Source organism: Schistocerca nitens, chromosome 6 (genome assembly GCF_023898315.1).
Source record: "Schistocerca nitens isolate TAMUIC-IGC-003100 chromosome 6, iqSchNite1.1, whole genome shotgun sequence".
In the NCBI taxonomy this organism is placed as follows: Eukaryota; Metazoa; Arthropoda; class Insecta; order Orthoptera; family Acrididae; genus Schistocerca; species Schistocerca nitens.
In genome coordinates this window covers 473,536,907-473,562,614 of record NC_064619.1, presented here as the reverse complement: position 1 = coordinate 473,562,614, position 25,708 = coordinate 473,536,907, and the positions used below count along the sequence as shown (strand labels likewise).

General features: G+C 41.8%; 1 pseudogene; it reads left to right on the top strand.

The window, feature by feature from the left end:
- The first annotated feature begins 204 nt into the window (after positions 1–204).
- On the top strand, positions 205–24,112 carry LOC126263413 (ejaculatory bulb-specific protein 3-like; annotated as a pseudogene).
- The last annotated feature ends 1,596 nt before the right edge of the window (positions 24,113–25,708 follow it).

The following is a 25,708-nucleotide window of genomic DNA, read 5'->3' as shown; positions in this document are numbered from 1 at the left end:
GAACTGGCTATTCAAGGCCGCAGAAGTTGAGAAAAATCCACGCAAGTTTGGCATTATCGCAGGTGTGAGCGCTAATTCTTCACGAAGGCGCCCCACCTCGTTACCCCGTTATCCCGTCATAGGTATTCATACGTCAGAGCGGAGGTATAAGACGAGCTCACCAGATATCGCTCACCACTGTCTGTGTGGAGCACAGAGGTAGCCATGGCGAGAAACCTGACCTTCTACTGCTGCCTCGTGGCCGTCTTTGCCGTTTCGGCTCAAGCTGCGCCGGAAGACAAGATCGATAACCTGGATGTGGACGAGATTCTCAACAACGACCGCCTCCTTGCACATCCAGTGCATGCTCGATGCAGACGACGGAAAGTGCACCACTGAGGGCAAGGAGATCAAAAGTGAGTGCGGCAGCTAAACTTCCTTCTTTCTTATGCCTCTCTCGCTTCTCACTACATTATCATTACCTTCGTCAATCCTCTCTTCCTGTTTTCCTGGTACCTACAGATGTTCGATTAAATAATACGCTCACGGATTATGGTGTAGCACTTTGATATGCAAAATGACCATATCATGCTAGAAGTTAATAACTACAAATTCTGTACTGTTGCTTAGGAGATTTCGTGACATCCTCTCAGGTCACTCCGTTTCTTATTCCTTGTCAGGTGCCTGAGCATAATAAGATGCTATTGTGTTTCATCACGAACAACAATAGCTTGATAACAGAAAAATCACGCGATGTCAATAAGACATATTGTTTAATCTTTATCAAAACAATCTCACATTCATTTGCAGCATTTCTGTGTCCAACCATATTGGAGATTTCACGTCCTGCTGAGAAATATTCAGGACATTTAGGGTAACGTTTAGAGAGCTTACAGTTCGCCTTTTGTTTTAATCTAAACAAAAAATTATATGCAGTATGACAATCACAATGTTTACTGCCTGCCTGCTTTATATATTTTGTTCGCACCCTCATCTAATCCCCAAAGATGTATAGATTAGCTTCCTACCGAAAATGTGAGGCCTCTCCTATTTCCATCTCAGGTCAATCTCGTTTTGACTTTGTCTTGAACTTTTCGCACCACGAACGCTTCCATGTAAAAGAGAATCATCTTCGCTTCTTCTCTCTGTGAATCCAGTTTTCATCACCTTTCCAATAATCTTCTTCGATTACCCGTGTCAAGATGTTTGTGCCAAAGTGAATGTTTCATTTCATATTAGTGTTGAGATGTTTCCTTTTCTGTCGGATATTCTTATACGATGACGTTTCGGGCAACGTTAATCCCCTATGTCTACTTTAAAGGCCCATTGCCGATGTAAGTAATTTTAGCATTGCCTATTGATCAGTATCAATTATTTTCTCATCATTTTAAGGTCTAGCTGTTGATACTATACTTTGGTAGTATAATATTGTTTATTGAATTGCAACTCTAACTTAATAGGACAACAAAGCTAATGGAAATGTTGTATGTCCAGTTCCACACTGCAGCATCAATAATTCAACGATTAGTAGAAGACAGCCTGCATTGTATGCTTCCCCTGATTTCACCATTAGCTAATCTCTGGACAAATGTTTTACTTTAATACTTGACGTATCACTGCCACTTTTGCCTGCCTTTTACCCGGTTTTTAATTTTTTATGTTTTTGGAGTACACAAAATGAGTACTAAATGGAACAATTTAAGATTGTCATCACTTAAAATGTCTAGCCCAATAGGCCGTGGGCGATGTATAAAACTTTCTCCTAACGTTTCCACTCCGACTGTGAGACACATCTTCAGAGGTATGATGGCAAACATGACCCAGAACTCGACGGAGTCCGAATATATGGGCAGTACAGAGGACACCACAATCCATCACGTGTTGTCGCTAAGAGGTTAGCTCTTGTAGTTCCAACATTTTCGATTGAAAGTAATCGATCGTCATTGTTACGCTGCAATGCTGGTATCCTAATTTTAACTAATGTAATAGTTTCCTCTTTTCCCTTAAAATTATTACGGCGCTTATAAATCTCAGTAGCCCATCCGTAAGTAGTGGAATGATAACGCGATATTTTCGATACGACAGCCATCTCCGTGAAATTTAATTTCATGATCACAGTCTTGGGAAAGATGTTCCGCTAAGGCCGATTATCCAAATGTCCGAAGCTGCAATTCATCTTGTTTTCAACAAGACGGGTGTGAACACTAGTTTTTGTGGTACCTATATAAACCAGACCACAATTACAAAGAATTTTATATACACCCAGTGTGACCAAAGGGTGTCGTGTATCATTTGCCGATCTTAAACATTCTTTTATCTTCCTAGTGGGACTGAAGGTAGTTTACATACCATACTTGCTCAACTCTTTCCCAATGCGATATGTAATCGTAATGATGAACGGAAGGAAATCTTCCCCTTTGGGTGGCTGTTTTCCCACGTCGATCCTGATTCTAACCCTAGGGCGAAGTGCTCGAAAATGGCTCTGAGCACTATGGGACTTAACTTCTGAGGTCATCAGTCCCCTAGAACTTAGAACTACTTAAACCTAAATAACCTAAGGACATCACACACACCCATTCCCGAGGCAGAATTCGAACCTGCGACCGTAGCGGTCGCGCGGTTCCAGACTGTAGCGCCTAGAACCGCACGGCTACTCCGGCCGTCCGAAGTGCTCGATCTATTTTCTTGTTCGAACAACTATTCTTCTTGAATGTCGACAGTAGTTGTTCAATGCGCTCTGTGCACCAAGGTTATAATCACACTTCTTTTTTGTCTGGGGTAGAACCTTTGTGCAGGTAACGGTCAGTATGCGTAGCGTTTGTGTATACCCCATCGCCCAGCGTCCCGTACCCTCGCCTGATAACAGACACAGCCAAGAACTTCAGTTGTCCATTATTCTCTGTCTCCATTAATAACTTTATTTTTGATTGATACTGTTGAGATGTATCAGGAAGGCATCCAATTCCTCTGCACCAAGTGTCCATGCTACGAAAGTACCGTCGGCATAGTTGTACCATCTGGCTGGTCTTTTCATGTGAGTCTGCATCGTCCAAAAACAAATTGGCAACAGCCGCACTAAGAGGACTGTCCATGGCCTCCCCGTTAATCTGTTCATAGAAATCATTATTGTATTGAAAATAGGACGTTGTGAGGCAATGTCTGAATAACTCCGTAATATCAACTGCGAAAATATTCGTTATACATGAGATAGCTTCTTTCACTGGAATCATGTAAACAAAGTTACATCCAAATTAATCGGAATTCACCTTGACCCACAAGCATTTCTTTTCATTTGTTAATGAAATGATCCGAATATTCAATGTGACTTTCAGTTCCACCAACATGAAGTTACAACATTGAGGCAAGGTGTCAAGCTAAGTCGTAGGAGGGTGACCCCATAGCACTCACAATAGTCCTCAGAAAAATCTGTGGTTTGTGCGCCTTGTATAATCCGTAGAGGCTAGGCGGGTACGCAGAGTTTTGGGAGGTAGCTTCCTATCGTCAAGAGAGAGAGAAGACGCTTTCACCAATCGATTAGTGATTTTTAAAATCTTTGAAGTCGAATCCATCTGAAGTTTTCTACAAGTGGTGGGATCCACAATATTATTGATCCTTTCATGATAGTCTTCACTCGTCATCAGGACCGCGGCATTACTCTTGTCGGCGATAAGAAAGATAATGTGTTTATCTATACTGACATCCCTCAACCGCTTCCTGTGTGCCTGCGAGACATAACTGTTAGGTGGCTTGCTTGTACGTAAAATTCTAGCTATTTCCATACTTTAAGAGAAAGTCTTACACGTCGATCATGGCCTATCAGCATGGAAGTTTTAAGTGATGTCAGTACCAGTCGTGAAAGCCTAAATTGTATGAAATTAAGACTATATTTCGGACAAAGACTCAAATTCAAAAACTAACTTTTGGGGAAAGTGTTCTTAGAAACTGAGCCGTCACTGTACGTTTCCTGGAGAGAATCTCTGATTCAGCGTGCTCCAGCGGCTCTTCATCATGGAGTCTCTTCCTCCACGTCATATGGCTATTATACACCGATGAAATATAACGAAACGTCATTTCTAATCCGGTAGAAAATGAGCGTAGGCAGATATTGGAATACATACAGCAAATAATTGAGGACGTAGATTGCAACTGCTGCTCTGAGACAAAGATGTCGCCAAACTAGAGGAATTGGTGGAGGGCCGCATCAAACGAGTCAGGAGACTGATGATTCTCAAAAAATAATAATAAAAAAAGGAGAGAGAGAAAGTTAATGTTTGTATGTGAAGGGCGGGCTGAGTCGGTACGGACACATGCTCATGTGTGACACCATCCAGCATATAATTCTCACATTACGAAAAAATTGTACATGAATTCACTGTTTATACAGCATCCTGTGCAATGTTCATTTGATACCATTCTGTACAGGAACGTAATGCTCAGTAGTTCTACCATCGTGTAGACGTTCTCGTTAGTGATGGCTCCCGTCGTTAATGTCACTCTATATTTATTAGTTAATCCAATATTTCCTCCACTATTGTTGTAAGCAGGCGATCGCTTTCCAACGACTTCTTAGTAACGTCAACGTCCTAAATAGAAGTGATACTAATGACACAAATATATTTTCGACTTTTGATTTGGGTACACCATAGAAGGAGATGCTAAAAGCTTCCTGTCTTATGTCAGATAATTGCGAAATGACAACAGATCAACATCGTAATATAATAATCTCAGGCGTACTGGCGTATCTGAATCCTTGCAGAGAAACTATATTTTGAGGTAAAAAATGGCAAGAAACCTTTTGAGAGATCATTCAGTAAGTAGACTGCAGTAACGAAATGATTATCGAATGGTATTCATATTAGTTTGCCGAACACTTAAACGTCACTGAACAGAAAATCATCGTCATCATCCTTCGCCATTGCAGACGCCCAATAGTGAACATGTCTTAACCTTTTTCTGTGCTCGTATGTCTGTTGCTTCTGGAGATCTCCCCACATCTGTTTCTACAATTTTCTTGGATCTCAACGTCTTATTTTTCAATATAGGTCCTTTTTCTTTTTGCCTCTGTTTCTCGTTCTTATTATAGAATTACTCGGCATAAACATACAGCAACATGCTTCGTCTACAATAAGTAGTTCTACTTTATATGAGAAAGAAGACTTTACCGACCGCACTGTTGGATAAAACATTCTCAGACTTCTTGCTGCGCTAGTTCAGTATAAAATCTCGAGATGTAGATGATATCCACCACCCTTAGCGTCTGACGCTAGTGACTTAAAATCGCTGGAGTGGTGGTCTTATACAGCCCAAAGATGGCTTCTGATTGGTGGATAGTTACGTCACGCTGTCGCACACGGTGTCAACGTCTGCGCTGGTGGCGCCGCCGCTCCCACCGTAGCATAAACATTGCGACGATTATCTATGGCCCTCCTCTGCACCGACAGCTCACTTCATGCACTGCTAACATTATGGGATGAATGTCTCGGTCATTCAGTAAACCGCAAGCCGACGCACACTGATTTATATCTGAACGCCCAGAGTTTTCATCACCCAGTACAGAAGGAAGCGGCTTCGAATACACCGGGACAAAGAGCAAAAACCGTTTCTGACGAAGACCACTTGGATACCGAAACCAATCATTTGAAGCATGTGTTTCGGAAGAACGGCTATGGATCACGTGATATCAAGTCCGCATTCACAAAAAAAAACCTTACGTAAATATGTTGGACACTCACGTGTGCGCCACCGATTGCATTCCTTACCTTCTGCGGCGCTGCATTTAGCAAAATTGGCAGGTTCCTGGGAAGACGAGGTATCAGATCTGTTTTCCGACCTACTAAGAAGATATAGCAGATGCTACGACAACTTAAGGACAGTCTCGGCCCCCGGATTTACAACTTCCCATCTAAATGAGGAAACATCGGTTAGTCCATCCGCACCGTTCCCGACCACTGGTTGCAATCAAGTCTTCGAATGAAGCACTTGGGATACGGTTTGAATTCACGACATCCAGGAATGTATGACACTTTTTGACAATATCGTTTATTTTCAGAGATGCATCCGGGACCTGAAGATGACATAATGTAATGCTGCAACTGGTAGTCAAACTTAAATTCAATAACATCTCAAACACACGGCTGTTGGGAAATTTCATTGATAATAAAGTACTTGACCAGGTGATGTCCCTTGTCCATGAAGATTCAACAGAGACTTACCATCAGTCGCATTTTAGCCTCAGCCAAGCAACCCAAATCTAATACTAGCAGAAGGGCTTCATGTTTGAGGAAAGATGAAGTTCTTGTGGTGCCTCCTGCTGACAATGGAAAAGCCACAGTTGTTCTTAATACCACTGAATATCCCAGCAAAGTGCCACCTTTGTTGGAAGATAGCACGTACAAATGCCTAAAACGGAGCCAACTCTTTCATACAATAGAAAAACGGTAGAACTCCTGAAGAATTCCGGTTTACCAGAGAATGGCATCAATAATCTTAGAGCACGAGCCCCTAGACCTCATAGGCTGTACGGATTATCTAGGTATTCCCTTGACATCAATTGCCAGCACCATTGGTTGCCCTAATTACAGGCTGTTCAAATATTTAACTAAGTTGAAGACTCCGATAGTCGAAGTCAACATATCAACATATAAAAAAAAAGGTTCAAATGGCTCTGAGCACTATGGGTCTTAACATCGGAGTTCATCAGTCAACTAGAACTTAGAAATACTACTTAGACCTAACTAACATAAGGACATCACACACATACATACCCGAGGAAGGATTCGAACCTGCGACAGTAGCAGTCACGCAGCTCCGGACTGAAGCGCCTAGAACCGCTCGACCACTGCAGCCAGCATCAACATATCAAAAGCTCTCTGATGGTCACTGAGAAAATTTAACACATAAGAGTTTGCCCAAACGATCTGTTCCTCTTGAGTTCACATTGAAATTTTTGGCATAGCATTTTCGACCTCAAACGATAAAGTTGTTCCGTCATGTTATGACGACCACCTGCTTCTTGTACGGCGGTGGATTTTATGAAATGTAGGACGGAATGGCTATGGTTACTCCGTTGTCTCCAGCAAGGGCTGACATTTTTATGGAACATTTTGAGGAACGCGCATTTAATTCAGCACTCCTTCGTCTAGCTTCATTTCATCGTTATGTTGGCGACACGTCTATGGTCTGGCCACACGGTGTAGAAGCTCTTGAGCACTTCGAGAAACATATGAACAGCATGCACCAAAACATCCACTTCACCGTCGAGGCTTAGAGAGCGAAGGTTGCCGTTTTTAGATGTTCTGGTTTTACGAAAGACGGTAGGACGTCTCGGCCAATCAGCGTACCGCAAACCGACACACATTGATTTATATCTGAGCGCCCTGAGTTTTCACCATCCAGCATGAAGGAGAGCAGCTTTGAATACACTGCGACAAAAAGCAAAAACCCTGACGAAGACCACTTGCATTCCGAAGAACGGCTGTGGATCACGTGATATCAAGTCAGTGTTCACCAAGGAAAGGACACCTGAAAAACCATGAACGTTCACATGTTGAGTCGCCGATTGCATTCCTTCCGTTCTACGGCGCTACATCCAGAAAAATAGGTACAGAATTAGGAAGACGAGGTATCAGATCTGTTTTCCGACCTTCTTAAGAAGATAAAGCGGATGTTACGCCATGGTAAGGACAGTCTCTGCCTCAGGATTCCTGGAATTTACAACAGCCTATGTGAATAAGGAATTAATTACATCGGTCAGCCAATCCGCACCGTTTCCGACCGCAGTGCAGAACATAAACGGCACATTAAAAATCGTGAGCTGAACAAACCCGCAGTTGCTGAGCACAGCCTCTCAAACATAAAATACAGTTTGAAGAAACAGAAGTTTCGGTCCAGGCTCCCACGTACTGGAACTCTTATAATTAAAGCGGTTGTAGAAATACGAATGTGTGATATAACCTTCAACTGTGACGGCGGATATAGTCCTAGCGGTGTTTCGAAGCGAGCTCTCGATACGGAGAAGAGCCGAAGATATTGTTCGTAATGTTTACGCGATGGCGGGGGCGGTGGCGCCACCAAGGTCATTCCATGTCAAATCAACCAATTGTACTACATGATTTGAATCATGACCTCTCAGAATTGGATGAATTATTTTTTCAGGTAATGTACCCACTAACACTAGTTTAAATTTTAGATTTGAAATTTTTCGTGTCTTTGGTTTTTGAGTTTCAAGGGTTAAAAAATCAAAAAACCTCCGTTTATGATCAATCGAAGATTTTTTTTTAAAATGCTATAGCTCAAAAACTATACAACCTAGTGAGCTCAAACTTGCACCATTGTTTTCCTCTATAAATTCCGTTCAATTTTATATGTAACACGACAGCTACCTAAATCTGAAAATTTTAAACTATTCCAAAAAACATTTTTTGAAATTTCCAAAACACATACCATCGAATTTTTTTATAAAAATTGTATATGTTGTCCAGTCTAACTGACTACATGCATGCAAAATTTCAAGATGTGATCTCAATTGGTTCTTGTATAAAATAATATTTTACTACCGCAATACACACTAGTGAGGTGAAAATCAGACTATTTCTAGGCTATGAATACTAAGGTAGGCCTATGTAATTCTAACAAACTTAAATTGTTATGTTAGTCTTTTTATGCAACATTACCCTCTTATTGTTGGTTAATTCATTAAATGGTATAGTGTTGTTTAAATTTAATGTTCATGAGTCTTTTAACTATGCATCATAAGGACGTGGACACATTTTAATTGGTAATGTACATACTACAAGTTAAAATTCTGAATAAAGCAACTCACCTTCATCCTTAGCTGAAAATGGCAGAGATGATCTTTTTCTTGGTTTTCCAGTGTTATTTGTAATCATTTACAAAAAGTTCCTTATATTAGAAATTGGCCTATAAATAATTTCTTTTGGAAAAAGATTAACTTGTTGATATCTGCATGGATAGAACTGTATTTCTAATACCAATTGGTACATACAAAGTTAATAAACATGGTATTTATACAACTTAGTGTTTAGTGAGGGTAGGTGTCACATATTTTAAACGTGCTTCTTGTATGATCTTTAAAGATATTTTTCCAAAGCAAGAAAAGCCAATTTCATTTCTTTAGCACATAAAGTGTAGGTTCGTCCCGTAGCTGTTGTTGGGTTCGCTGTTTGTAAAAGAGTATTTCCTTGTACAAGTAATATATCTCTTGGCTGTGGATAGTAAAAAGACTGGGCTGGACCCTTTGGGTGTAAAAAATTTATTCGGTACATGTCATTGTATTTTTCTTCAATGCATGCTAGCCAGCAAGAGTCGTCATATGCTACTGTCACAAAACCAGCAGTAATATTTTCCATATGTGACGGTGTTATTTGGTTCAGTGTTGTCACATATTCCAGAGACTCATCCAGACTAAAATTATAAGACTTGACAGTAATTTAACTCTATGTGCAGGGTTTATATGAGTGAATGTTTTGTGTTCCCACAATCGCTTTTGAGTCACGAAACCGAGGAAGTAAGTATTCTTTGGTCATGGCTGTTGATATACTTTCCGGGATGTGAGGTCGTGGTCCAAGAACTTTTCTGCTCCTTACGTTTCGTCCAGAACTGCGCTGGACTTCCTCAGAGGCGCTGCTCCGCTGAGTCTTGCCGACTGACTGGTCGGGTGTCTGAGAGCGACTTATACACTCCTGGAAATTGAAATAAGAACACCGTGAATTCATTGTCCCAGGAAGGGGAAACTTTATTGACACATTCCTGGGGTCAGATACATCACATGATCACACTGACAGAACCACAGGCACATAGACACAGGCAACAGAGCATGCACAATGTCGCCACTAGTACAGTGTATATCCACCTTTCGCGGCAATGCAGGCTGCTATTCTCCCATGGAGACGATCGTAGAGATGCTGGATTTAGTCCTGTGGAACGGCTTGCCATGCCATTTCCACCTGGCGCCTCAGTTGGACCAGCGTTCGTGCTGGACGTGCAGACCGCGTGAGACGACGCTTCATCCAGTCCCAAACATGCTCAATGGGGGACAGATCCGTAGATATTGCTGGCCAGCTTAGTTGACTTACACCTTCTAGAGCACGTTGGGTGGCACGGGATACATGCGGACGTGCATTGTCCTGTTGGAACAGCAAGTTCCCTTGCCGGTCTAGGAATGGTAGAACGATGGGCTCGATGACGGTTTGGATGTACAGTGCACTATTCAGTGTCCCCTCGACGATCACCAGTGGTGTACGGCCAGTGTAGGAGATCGCTCCCCACACCATGATGACGGGTGTTGGCCCTGTGTGCCTCGGTCGTATGCAGTCCTGATTGTGGCGCTCACCTGCACGGCGCCAAACACGCATACGACCATCATTGGCACCAAGGCAGAAGCGACTCTCATCGCTGAAGACGACACGTCTCCATTCGTCCCTCCATTCACGCCTGTCGCGACACCACTTAAGGCGGGTTGCACGATGTTGGGGCGTGAGCGGAAGACGGCCTAACGGTGTGCGGGACCGTAGCCCAGCTTCATGGAGACGGTTGCGAATGGTCCTCGCCGATACCCCAGGAGCAACAGTGTCCCTAATTTGCTGGGAAGTGGCGGTGCGGTCCCCTACGGCACTGCGTAGGATCCTACGGTCTTGGCGTGCATCCGTGCGTCGCTGCGGTCCGGTCCCAGGTCGACGGACACGTGCACCTTCCGCCGACCACTGGCGACAACATCGATGTACTGTGGAGACCTCACGCCCCACGTGTTGAGCAATTCGGCGGTACGTCCACCCGGCCTCCCGCATGCCCACTATACGCCCTCGCTCAAAGTCCGTCAACTGCACATACGGTTCACGTCCACGCTGTCGCGGCATGCTACCAGTGTTAAAGACTGCGATGGAGCTCCGTATGCCACGGCAAACTGGCTGACACTGACGGCGGCGGTGCACAAATGCTGCGCAGCTAGCGCCATTCGACGGCCAACACCGCGGTTCCTGGTGTGTCCGCTGTGCCGTGCGTGTGATCATTGCTTGTACAGCCCTCTCGCAGTGTCCGGAGCAAGTATGGTGGGTCTGACACACCGGTGTCAATGTGTTCTTTTTTCCATTTCCAGGAGTGTATATTGTGAGAAAGGGGGGCGTGGTTCAGGTGACACGTGATGAGCAGTGATAATCCATAGCAAAGATAACGTTGACTATCGATTACCTTCTTGTCAAAGATAAAAATTGTTAGCAATTTTGTGGAGCCACTGATAATCCATAGTAAAGATGAGGTTGACTATCGATTACCACCTTGTCCAAGATAAAAATTGTTAGCAATTTTGCAGAGCCACTGTCCATATATCGCTAAGTTTCATAGCCTCCTCTTTCCTATTGAAATTATCGTGATGTTTATAAATTTCGATAGCTTCACTATATAGCCGTGGATAGTAATATAACGTTGTAGATAAAACTTCGGTATCCGAAAACTTCACTTGGTGGTTGCCTGGTTGAAGAGCATGTTCCGCTACAGCTGACTTTTCTATTTTTCCAAGTCGACAAACTCTTTTATGCTCTTTCAGTCGCGTGTTTACGCGTCTTTTGGTAGTACCAATGTAAACTTTACCACAGGTACGCGGAATTTTATACACACCACATGTCGACAGATCGTAGTACTTGACTTATTTTCTTTGTTGGTTTAAAGATCGGTTTTATGTCACGTTTTCGTAAAATCTTACCGATTCGATCTGTTACTTTTTTAATAAAAGGGAGAACTACTGTATTTTTCTGTCGTTGTGGTTCATTCTTATCTCTTGGGTTTCTGTTCCTTAGACGCAAAATTCTATTTATCTCTTTCCTTGAGTAGCCGTTTTTTTCAAAAGCCTACTTCAGATGTTTCACTTCAGCATCCAAATGTTCAGGTGTACATATCCGTTCCGCTCGATCGACAAGACTTTTTATAACACCTCTTTTTTGTTGAGGATGATGATTTGAATTTTTATGTAAATATCTGTTCGTATGTGTTGCCTTCCGAAAAACTTTATAATCCAAGCTTCTATCGGACCGTCTCATAACTAAGACATCCAAGAAAGATATTCTGTTATCCTTTTCTATTTCCATGGTAAACTGTATTTTTGGGTGAATTTTATTTAGATAATCAAAGAAATCGTCCAAGGCCTTTCTGCCATGGGACCAAACCACAAATGTGTCATCTACGTATCGATACCAACGAGATGGTTTGTTATTAGCTTTGTATAGGGCTGATTGTTCAAACTTCTCCATATAAAGATTGGCAATCGCAGGGCCTAATGGATTACCCATTGCTACTCCATCAAGTTGTTCATAAAATTCATTATCCCACTGGAACTGACTTGATGTAAGACAATGTCTGAAAAGAACAGTCAAATCTTCTGGAAAAATATCCGCTATGAAAATCATAACTTCGTTAACAGGAATCATTGTGAATAAGGACACAATGTCAAAACTTACAAGAATATCTTCAGGGGCCAGAGTTAGTCCCTCTAGTTTTTCAATAAAATGACGCGAGTCTTTTATATATGAGTCAGTTTTTCCAATGGCTGATTGTAAACAAGTTGTTAAATATCTTGCTATTTCATAAGTGGGAGAATTGATGGCACTGACTATGGGTCTTAAAGGAAAATCTATTTTATGAATTTTAGGTACACCATACAATCGAGGACACATAGCCTCACTTTTCAATAAAGTTCTTTTACCTTCTTTTCGGATAGAGGTAGATGACTTTATCAAATTATTTGTTTTCCTAAGTACACTGGCTGTAGGATCCCTCGCAAGTTTTTTGTACTGTCCTGACGTTAAAAGGTTCAAAATTTTTCTTCGGTAATCTTCTGTATTCATAACAACAGTAGCGTTCCCTTTATCTGCGGGAAGAACCACTATTTCTTCATCTGCATTCAAATCCTTAAGAACCTTCCTCTCACCTTTTGTTAAACTACTTTCTAGAGGTCTGCTGTGGCTTAAAACTCTAGTGGTTTCAATTCGAATTGCATTCGCAGTTGCCTTAGGGATATTTCGTATACCTGCTTCTATATTCGCGATAATATCTTCAAGTGGTACTTTTACAGGTGTTATAGCGTAATTTCCTCCTTTTGCAAGGACGGAAATCTCGTCTTGAGATAACACTTTCTTTGACTTGTTTATAACAGTATCAGTCATCATCGTATTACTTGCAGTTGTTACATTAGCTTGTAACTTTCCGAACTTTTTCTTATGTCTACTAGTAGTCATTTCTGTCGTAGCTTCCATAGTTGTAAACGTAAGATAATCAATTTTATTCCACAGGTCTATCTGTATCTTACAAGCTAAGAATAAATGAAGCTTCAGCAACTCACAGTCAACAGAATCCATTTCTCGTCTTGTGTAATGTATCCTTTCTCGAAGTAATGCTCTTTCTGTGTAATCATAAATCCGGTGTACACGAGCTGTCCGGAACATCCTCTTCAGCTTTAAAAAGTTCGGTATAGAAGACGAGTCTCTACAACGTAACAAAAAAGTTAAAGTGCAAATTAAATGTGCTCTCTTCTTACGTAAAAATTCCAGGCGCCTAACTGATTTTGAGAAATCCTCCCCGTAGAGTCTTCTGATTGTAGAATGAAGGCTTTCACGACCGGGTGACATGGCTGTTGATATACTTTCCGGGATGTGAGGTCGTGGTCCAAGAACTTTTCTGCTCCTTACGTTTCGTCCAGAACTGCGCTGGACTTCCTCAGAGGCGCTGCTCCGCTGAGTCTTGCCGACTGACTGGTCGGGTGTCTGGGAGCGACTTATATATTGTGAGAAAGGGGGGCGTGGTTCAGGTGACACGTGATGAGCAGTGATAATCCATAGCAAAGATAAGGTTGACTATCGATTACCACCTTGTCAAAGATAAAAATTGTTAGCAATTTTGTAGAGCCACTGATAATCCATAGTAAAGATGAGGTTGACTATCGATTACCACCTTGTCAAAGATAAAAATTGTTAGCAATTTTGTAGAGCCACTGATAATCCATAGTAAAGATGAGGTTGACTATCGATTACCACCTTGTCAAAGATAAAAATTGTTAGCAATTTTGTAGAGCCACTGATAATCCATAGTAAAGATGAGGTTGACTATCGATTACCACCTTGTCCAAGATAAAAATTGTTAGCAATTTTGCAGAGCCACTGTCCATATATCGCTAAGTTTCATAGCCTCCTCTTTCCTATTGAAATTATCGTGATGTTTATAAATTTCGATAGCTTCTCTATATAGCCGTGGATAGTAATTTAAGGTTGTAGATAAAACTTCGGTATCCGAAAACTTCACTTGGTGGTTGCCTGGTTGAAGAGCATGTTCCGCTACAGCTGACTTTTCTATTTTTCCAAGTCGACAAAGACTTTTATGCTCCTTCAGTCGCGTGTTTACGCTTCTTTCTGAAGCAGGCTTTTGAAAAAACGGCTACTCAAGGAAAGAGATAAATAGAATTTTTCGTCCAAGGAACAGAAACCCAAAAGATAAGAATGAACCACAACGACAGAAAAATACAGTAGTTCTCCCTTTTATTAAAAAAGTAACAGATCGGATCGGTAAGATTTTACGAAAACATGACATAAAACCGATCTTTAAACCAACAAAGAAAATAAGGCAAGTACTACGATCTGTGAAGGATAAACGCCCTCCCCTGTCGACATGTGGTGTGTATAAAATTCCGCGTACCTGTGGTAAAGTTTACATTGGTACTACCAAAAGAAGCGTAAACACGCGACTGAAAGAGCATAAAAGTCTTTGTCGACTTGGAAAAATAGAAAAGTCAGCTGTAGCGGAACATGCTCTTCAACCAGGCAACCACCAAGTGAAGTTTTCGGATACCGAAGTTTTATCTACAACCTTAAATCACTATCCACGGCTATATAGAGAAGCTATCGAAATTTATAAACATCACGATAATTTCAATAGGAAAGAGGAGGCTATGAAACTTAGCGATATATGGACAGTGGCTCTGCAAAATTGCTAACAATTTTTATCTTGGACAAGGTGGTAATCGATAGTCAACCTCATCTTTACTATGTATTATAAGTGGCTCTACAAAATTGCTAACAATTTTTATCTTTGACGAGGTGGTAATCGATAGTCAACCTTATCTTTGCTATGGATTATCACTGCTCATCACGTGTCACCTGAACCACGCCCCCCTTTCTCACAATATATAAGTCGCTCTCAGACACCCGACCAGTCAGTCGGCAAGACTCAGCGGAGCAGCGCCTCTGAGGAAGTCCAGCGCAGTTCTGGACGGAACGTAAGGAGCAGAAAAGTTCTTGGACCACGACCTCACATCCCGGAAAGTATATCAACAGCCATGTCACCCGGTCGTGAAAGCCTTCATTCTACAATCAGAAGACTCTACGGGGAGGATTTCTCAAAATCAGTTAGGCGCCTGGAATTTTTACGTAAGAAGAGAGCACATTTAATTTGCACTTTAACTTATTTGTTACGTTGTAGAGACTCGTCTTCTATACCGAACTTTTTAAAGCTGAAGAGGATGTTCCGGACAGCTCGTGTACACCGGATTTATGATTATACAGAAAGAGCATTACTTCGAGAAAGGATACATTACACAAGACGAGAAATGGATTCTGTTGACTGTGAGTTGCTGAAGCTTCATTTATTCTTAGCTTGTAAGATACAGATAGACCTGTGGAATAAAATTGATTATCTTACGTTTACAACTATGGAAGCTACGACAGAAATGACTACTAGTAGACATAAGAAAAAGTTCGGAAAGTTACAAGCTAATGTAACAACTGCAAGTAATACGATGATGACTGATACTGTTATAAACAAGTCAAAGAAAGTGTTATCTCAAGACGAGATTTCCGTCCTTGCAAAAGGAGGAAATTACGCTATAACACCGTAAAAGTACCACTTGAAGATATTATCGCGAATATAGAAGCAGGTATACGAAATATCCCTAAGGCAACTGCGAATGCAATTCGAATTGAAACCACTAGAGTTTTAAGCCACAGCAGACCTCTAGAAAGTAGTTTAACAAAAGGTGAGAGGAAGGCTCTTAAGGATTTGAATGCAGATGAAGAAATAGTGGTTCTTCCCGCAGATAAAGGGAACGCTACTGTTGTTATGAATACAGAAGATTACCGAAGAAAAATTTTGAACCTTTTAACGTCAGGACAGTACAAAAAACTTGCGAGGGATCCTACAACCAGTGTACTTAGGAAAACAAATAATTTGATAAAGTCATCTACCTCTATCCGAAAAGAAGGTAAAAGAACTTTATTGAAAAGTGAGGCTATGTGTCCTCGATTGTATGGTGTACCTAAAATTCATAAAATAGATTTTCCTTTAAGACCCATAGTCAGTGCCATCAATTCTCCCACTTATGAAATAGCAAGATATTTAACAACTTGTTTACAACCAGTCATTGGAAAAACTGACTCATATATAAAAGACTCGCGTCATTTTATTGAAAAACTAGAGGGACTAACTCTGGCCCCTGAAGATATTCTTGTAAGTTTTGACATTGTGTCCTTATTCACAATGATTCCTGTTAACGAAGTTATGATTTTCATAGCGGATATTTTTCCAGAATATTTGACTGTTCTTTTCAGACATTGTCTTACATCAAGTCAGTTCCAGTGGGATAATGAATTTTATGAACAACTTGATGGAGTAGCAATGGGTAATCCATTAGGCCCTGCGATTGCCAATCTTTATATGGAGAAGTTTGAACAATCAGCCCTAGACAAAGCTAATAACAAACCATCTCGTTGGTATCGATACGTAGATGACACATTTGTGGTTTGGTCCCATGGCAGAAAGGCCTTGGACGATTTCTTTGATTATCTAAATAAAATTCACCCAAAAATACAGTTTACCATGGAAATAGAAAAGGATAACAGAATATCTTTCTTGGATGTCTTAGTTATGAGACGGTCCGATAGAAGCTTGGATTATAAAGTTTTTCGGAAGGCAACACATACGAACAGATATTTACATAAAAATTCAAATCATCATCCTCAACAAAAAAGAGGTGTTATAAAAAGTCTTGTCGATCGAGCGGAACGGATATGTACACCTGAACATTTGGATGCTGAAGTGAAACATCTGAAGTAGGCTTTTGAAAAAAACGGCTACTCAAGGAAAGAGATAAATAGAATTTTGCGTCTAAGGAACAGAAACCCAAAAGATAAGAATGAACCACAACGACAGAAAAATACAGTAGTTCTCCCTTTTATTAAAAAAGTAACAGATCGGATCGGTAAGATTTTACGAAAACATGACATAAAACCGATCTTTAAACCAACAAAGAAAATAAGTCAAGTACTACGATCTGTGAAGGATAAACGCCCTCCCCTGTCGACATGTGGTGTGTATAAAATTCCGTGTACCTGTGGTAAAGTTTACATTGGTACTACCAAAAGAAGCGTAAACACGCGACTGAAAGAGCATAAAAGTCTTTGTCGACTTGGAAAAATAGAAAAGTCAGCTGTAGCGGAACATGCTCTTCAACCAGGCAACCACCAAGTGAAGTTTTCGGATACCGAAGTTTTATCTACAACGTTATATTACTATCCACGGCTATATAGTGAAGCTATCGAAATTTATAAACATCACGATAATTTCAATAGGAAAGAGGAGGCTATGAAACTTAGCGATATATGGACAGTGGCTCTGCAAAATTGCTAACAATTTTTATCTTGGACAAGGTGGTAATCGATAGTCAACCTTATCTTTGCTATGGATTATCACTGCTCATCACGTGTCACCTGAACCACGCCCCCCTTTCTCACAATATATAAGTCGCTCTCAGACACCCGACCAGTCAGTCGGCAAGACTCAGCGGAGCAGCGCCTCTGAGGAATTCCAGCACAGTTCTGGACGAAACGTAAGGAGCAGAAAAGTTCTTGGACCACGACCTCACATCCCGGAAAGTATATCAACAGCCATGTCACACGGTCGTGAAAGCCTTCATTCTACAATTCTTTGGTCAGTTCATAGTCCTCTGTTGTGCAGTATTCAAAGTCAATGTTTTTTATGTTTTCCGTGGCAAATACATAAAGTGTTTTGGGTGTTAAGATTTGTTGTTTATATGGCCTTTGTAAGCTGGCTTTAGCAGCTAGCTGCTTAACAGTTCCGTCAAGGCCATCCCATGCGCTCTTTCCATTGGATGTTGCAAAGAACTCCCACTCTGCCTCAACTTCAAAATCAGTTTTATGCAAACAAAAATTAAGGAAGTTTTTCTTATTTTTATATTGTGCAGCGCTGCCATCAGAAAACTAAGTAATCTTTTTAAGTGCAAAAGGCAAATTTTGCTTTATGATATCTAGCAGTTTTTGTGGAATATATAGAAAGCGACTGCATTATGTTTCAGGTAATCTGACATGAAGACATACTGCAGATGTTTTAGTTTTCCCTCCCATATATAATAGCTTCAAATGGTTCAAGTGTAGCTTCAAATGGTTCAAATGGCTCTGAGCACTATGGGACTTAACATCTTTGGTCATGAGTCCCCTGGAACTTAGAACTACTTAAACCTAACTAACCTAAGGACAGCACACAACACCCAGCCATCACGAGGCAGAGAAAATCCCTGACTCCGCCGGGAATCGAACCCGGGAACCCGGGCGTGGGAAGCGAGAACGCTACCGCACGACCACGAGATGCGGGAAGTGTAGCTTCCCCGTTACATCAAGGTGGGCATAAATGAGATAGTGGCCAAAAATAGCCTTGACCCTATATGAATATTTCAAGATTTTTTTATAATAAAAAGTGAATGTCGTACAAAATCGTAGGATTCTTAAGTTATTATTTTTTACATATTTAAACTCGCATTAAAATATCATTATATGAATTAACAAACAATAAGAGGATAATGTTGCATAAAAAGGCTAACATAATAATTTAAGTTCGTTAGAATTACATAGGCCTACCTCAGTATTCATAGTGTACACATAGTCTGCTTTTCACCTCACTAGTGTGTATTGTGGTAGCAAAATATTATTTTATACAAGAACCCATTGAGATCCCATCTTGAAATTTTGCATGCATGTAGTCAGTTAGACTGGACAACATACACTCCTGGAAATGGAAAACAGAACACATTGACACCGGTGTGTCAGACCCACCATACTTGCTCCGGACACTGCGAGAGGGCTGTACAAGCAATGATCACACGCACGGCACAGAGGACACACCAGGAACCGCGGTGTTGGCCGTCGAATGGCGCTAGCTGCGCAGCATTTGTGCACCGCCGCCGTCAGTGTCAGCCAGTTTGCCGTGGCATACGGAGCTCCATCGCAGTCTTTAACACTGGTAGCATGCCGCGACAGCGTGGACGTGAACCGTATGTGCAGTTGACGGACTTTGAGCGAGGGCGTATAGTGGGCATGCGGGAGGCCGGGTGGACGTACCGCCGAATTGCTCAACACGTGGGGCGTGAGGTCTCCACAGTACATCGATGTTGTCGCCAGTGGTCGGCGGAAGGTGCACGTGCCCGTCGACCTGGGACCGGACCGCAGCGACGCACGGATGCACGCCAAGACCGTAGGATCCTACGCAGTGCCGTAGGGGACCGCACCGCCACTTCCCAGCAAATTAGGGACACTGTTGCTCCTGGGGTATCGGCGAGGACCATTCGCAACCGTCTCCATGAAGCTGGGCTACGGTCCCGCACACCGTTAGGCCGTCTTCCGCTCACGCCCCAACATCGTGCAGCCCGCCTCCAGTGGTGTCGCGACAGGCGTGAATGGAGGGACGAATGGAGACGTGTCGTCTTCAGCGATGAGAGTCGCTTCTGCCTTGGTGCCAATGATGGTCGTACGCGTGTTTGGCGCCGTGCAGGTGAGCGCCACAATCAGGACTGCATACGACCGAGGCACACAGGGCCAACACCTGGCATCATGGTGTGGGGAGCGATCTCCTACACTGGCCGTACACCACTGGTGATCGTCGAGGGGACACTGAATAGTGCACGGTACATCCAAACCGTCATCGAACCCATCGTTCTACCATTCCTAGACCGGCAAGGGAACTTGCTGTTCCAACAGGACAATGCACGTCCGCATGTATCCCGTGCCACCCAACGTGCTCTAGAAGGTGTAAGTCAACTACCCTGGCCAGCAAGATCTCCGGATCTGTCCCCCATTGAGCATGTTTGGGACTGGATGAAGCGTCGTCTCAAGCGGTCTGCACGTCCAGCACGAACGCTGGTCCAACTGAGGCGCCAGGTGGAAATGGCATGGCAAGCCGTTCCACAGGACTACATCCAGAATCTCTACGATCGTCTCCATGGGAGAATAGCAGCCTGCATTGCTGCGAAAGGTGGATATACACTGTACTAGTGCCGACATTGTGCATGCTCTGTTGCCTGTGTCTATGTGCCTGTGGTTCTGTCAGTGTGATCATGTGATGTATCTGACCCCAGGAATGTGTCAATAAAGTTTCCCCTTCCTGGGACAATGAATTCACGGTGTTCTTATTTCAATTTTCAGGAGTGTATATAATTTTTATAAATAAGTCCGAGGGTACGTATTTTGGAAATTTAAAAAAATGTTTTTATGGAATAGTTTAAAATTTTCAAATTTAGGTAGCATAGTCATCTTACATATCAAATTGAAGGGAATTTGTAGAGGAAAACAATGGTGCAAGTTTGAGCTCTCTGGGTTGTATAGTTTTTGAGCTACAGCATTTTAAAACAGAGATCGACTGATCAAAAACGGAGTTTTTTTTATTTTAAACCCTTGAAACTCAAAAACCAGAGACCAGAAAAATTTTAAATTTCAAATTTAAACTAGTGTTAGTGTGTACATTACCTGAAAATAAAATTCGTCCACATCTGAGATATCAAGGTTCAGACTGTTAGTTAATTTTAGCTGGAATGACCCACCAGAGTTGACGTTGACTCCATTTACGACAGCATGACGGAACGTACCGAGCAATCACAAGCCATCTTTGGGCTATATAACACCACCGCAGCAGCGATTTTGACTGTCAGCTGACCCCGACGCTGACGACGGTGGAAATAGTTGAAAGCTTACTTTTACCGGGAATTGATGCAACAAGAAGTCCTAGAATGCTTTACACCCAGTTCTACTTTATGTTACTTTCTGTTTTCCTAATGCCTTAGTTTGACTTTTCCGATTTGCTGAGTTTATAGTTCGAAATCATTTCTTCTACAGTTGTCACACTATTCTTTCTGGTTAGAAAGAACACGTTTATAACGCATAGTTTACGAGATGGGTGAACGGCATAAACAGTATTGCTTTGTTTGCAAATCTCTGTGTTTTGTTGTTCCATAAAGCGATTTCCCTTTTTAATGATAATTTTTTTGTTTCTTGAATAGTATTTGATATTGTGTGCTTAATTATTTTCTATTAAAGGTCTGTGATGCAGTTGTGCAGTCGTGCGTTACCAAGCAAACAAAACATCGGTACTCCTAATGCTAGAGGCCTGATGATGAGATCCTGTGTGATGTTATGAAAAGCAATATCATGTATCGATTGCGCCGCTGTCGAACCTCCACATGTACAATTTTCTTCTACGTACAGGCGGCATAACATGATCTTCTCAAAAACAATCTTCAGTGGTGATTTCTGTCCGACAAACCCATTGAGTAATTTATTATTACGTCCCATTCCGTGCAGTCACACTGGAAAGCCAATCGCTTGCATATCCAAGCGCATGATGCCAGTTTGGCAGATTTCGCGTGCTGCCTTCAATGTGTTGTAGTTTTAACGATCAGAAGCGTATTCATGACGAAGGGGAACTCGTTCTTTTTCGGTATACGTTTTGTTTAAGGAACAACACTTACGAATCCACATGGTGTTTGTAACATAAGACGTGTGTATGTGTGGCTGCTTAATGTTACCTCTACAATGGAATTTTCACTCCTACAAATGATTAAAACTATCCTGCTGTTAGCAGTCTTCGACTAGGGATTTCCATAAAACGAAGTATCAAAGTATTTTCGCCACATCACTTTCACACATCAGTTACTCTCTCGGGATGCAACTAGAACTAGTCACAGCGTGGTCACCCTAAATTTTTTATTCTCACAACACAAGCAGAGAGCAGTTTGTATCCCAAATGTAATTTCGAGATTAGCTCAACATATGTTTGACTTTCTTTAAACCGTGACCAAGTATACCCTCAGATAGATCGACGCACACTGGAGCCATAAACACCTGTAGTCCGTGAATTTGTTGTGGATCTTGAGAACAACTCAGCACACTTTCCTCGAGTAGCAGGTATCCACTATTATTGTACAAAATATTCACAGAATCCAGGTACTGTTGGCTCCAGTTATGCATGTATCAATGTGTCTGATTATGTATACGTGGTGTTCTTTTGGGCCTGAAGGTGGCTTTAATGAGCGTCCGAAACTTGTTTTCTAAATAAAATAACATCTGAAAATATAATGTTATTTTACGACATTCCTCCGTAAATATCTGTATACACAATGGATAAACAGAGGTACTTAGCTGACTGATACTGCGTAGCGATGAGAAACAGAAGATCTACATCATAACTGTATCTTTCAAACAATGCTCAGTGGGGAAGCACATGAAACTCTTCGTATTTAATTTGAGTGTTTATCCGTGGGACCGGAGGGCACGTGTCATACACTGACGTATGAACAGCAGTTGTACTGCAACGCGGGCTGAAATTACCTCTATACATGTCAGAACACGAACCAATACTTCTTTTGTTTTATCACTAGCCACGAACAGAAATTCGAGTCAAGTGTTCTCCCGTAAGGAAGCAATTTAACGTGTGTCAGACTCAGCAGAGAGCTAAAGAATCATGACTCGACGAAACAGAATAAGAAATCTGTTACAGATCATTGCCTTAATGTGCACCTCGTGGCGAAATCAAGAGTCTCAAAATCTAACGGCCAGATTCTCTCGCCAGCAAAATCTCATGCTCGAGCACCAGATGCAAATCCCTTTGATCAATCCCAGCAGGGATGCGCTCTTAGTGAATCCCTGGATGGACGTCTTTGTTCACATCAAACTCCGCTTCCTCCTGGTCACTTGGAGTCTATGTTTGCACTCAAATGGCGAATCCCAGTGGCCATTACAAAAAATTACCTTCCACTATACAGGTCACTAATCGGCAGCCTGTCACCTGAAGCTGACACTCCTTTCGAAAGATTTTCTGGAAGGTTCTGGTTCCTCTGCTACAACCTCGAAACTCTGCCGAACAAAAACATTTCTCTACCTTTCAGCGGAAAGTGTGTACCGGTGCTTCCCATGAGAAGATTCCTCAGAGGTCAACTCATGACTCGCATTTCTCCACACCAAAAGCATCTCCATTTGCCCTCTACTCCCCCCCCTCCCCCCCCCCCCCTCAGACACTCTGTCTCCAGGTATGGTATTCTGAAATACTTTTCATCGCACCAGAGACAAGCCTTCCCTCCGCTCTGGCGGCACTACGGTATTCTGCCGCATTGGCATCATAAGCTTCCGCCGCCTGATGTGGTCTCTCTCGTGGCAGTAAATGCCGATACAGAACACGAAAAATCTCTTTCCAGCTCACTTTAGCTGATAGCGGTTTCTGAAGAATGCGATGCTCTATTTCGCTTTTTCTGTCACTCTTGGTACACAATAATACAGAAATTGATAGTACGTGGTGCTAGCCAGTATCAACCGTTGATATGATAAATAATCCAGTTGCGCACTGCAAAAAGTGCTTTTTTATAAATATAAATCAACAAGTATATTAAACTTAAGGTGGCAAAATCTTGCCGCGTTACATACTCTTTGTGTCGTTTGCAATGAAACTATTTCACATGATTTTCTTTGACATGGCTCCAGGTAGGCTGCCAAAATTCGTGGCGACGGGATGCAGCGACTGCACGCCTAGCCAGCTGGAGAAGACTCTCAAGACCTTGAAGCACATCACAGAGAAGTACCCTGCAGAGTGGGCCAAACTGAAGGTCAAGTTTTTCGACCCCACGTGCGAATACACCAAGGACTTCGCTGAGACCTGGAAGCAGCGCAGGGTCAATTTCTGAGCGCCACGCCAGTCCGACTCTCTTGAGAGCTGTCACAGTTTTACACAATTCAACAGCAAATATTATTCCTTCCCAAGAAATTGATCCTTACTATAAATTCGTGTGACATCATCCAGTATGGCCACTCAACGCAGTTCCTTAACTTGTACTTGTTCACAACGCTACAATAATTATGATATGAAATAAATTTGTATTGTTAAATTTGTGTTTCACATTTTGTTACGCTGACCGATAATTAACTTCTTCAAAATATCAATCCTTCTCCAAGTCCCACTTTTCTATTACTGTGTTTCAATCATCATGTATAACAGTAGTATCGAACTTAACGGTAATCACCCTCGACGGCTAAATTGAAACTTTCTGAAGTGTAAAAACGAAGGGGTTCAATTTCGTTTCATGTGTGAAAGTAAATTATTTTTAAAATATCGTCACTATTATCACTGTTTCTTATGAGTGTAGTAATGATTGCGTTAAATTACCAGTAATTACATTTCTTTTTCAAATACCCGAATCAACATGTGACGCTTTAGTAGAGATTACAGCTACACATGTACTTTGCACAATGCAGTAAGCATCTATGAGAGTACAGTTTAGACATGCACGTCGCACGCATTTAAATATCTCACAAAAATGCGTCTCCAAGTGTTTGGTAGTTGTCGTAATGGATCACGTGTTGCTTCATTATTTACTTCGTAACAGGTCGAGGGACGAATTGACAGTACAACACAACTCTACAGGACGATTCTTACTAACATCTGAAAATCCTCGAAGCGACATAGATGACTCTGAGACAAGCGATTTTACGTGAGACACACGGGGAAGCAAATATCGGGAAATACCCCAAAAATAAATGAGAAATGTTGAACATATGACGCCACCATATGACGTACCTTGCCGCGCTTCCAGAGGTTTGGGTTGGTTGTGGAGGGAGGACTGACTGATGCGATCTTGCTCTCGAAAAAACGGTGCAAAAAATAACACTTTTCGTGCCTGTTATCTGTTGTAAACATAGAAATTATGAAATTTTTATGCTCACTATAACCAAGTAAGAGCTGTTCTTAGTTTGTGTTTACTTCCTTTTGACCTGAATTTTTCTTTAAAGAGATTATTTCGTAAAGAAAGCGTAGACCATTTACTGTTAACGACCCAATTGGGAACCTTGCACTAATTTACTTTTGACGCAATATGTTACTTTTCTTTTGTAATGTACTTTGCAATAAACCAGCGGATAGCGCGAGACCTGAAAAAAAGTAATAAAGACGACCTCAATGTAAATACTTTATTGTCTCACGTAAAGAAGAAAATACTGCCCGCCAGGCGCAAAACTCGATCCTGAACTTCAGTCTCGCGCGTAGACCAGGATCCGCACCGACATGAACACTTGGTTCAACTAATGCATGTGTGGCCAGGAACGTCATATGGTGACGTCACATCCCCAACATTTGTCATCCACTTTTCAGTTAATTCCCGACATTTGCGACCCCTAGTGTCTCATATTAAACTATTTATCTCAGCATCATCTATTTCGCAATGGAGGTGTTTAAACGTTATTAAAAATCTCTCTTTATAATGGCTACTTACGTTTCTGTAGAGCCTACACAGAATTATTGTTGTTATTATCATTATTTATATTATTGTATCATACGTATAGGCGGCTAGAATACCATGTGGCGCGTCTCCTTGATGTGAGGTGTTGAGTCAGGGGCCACATTTCTTTCATCT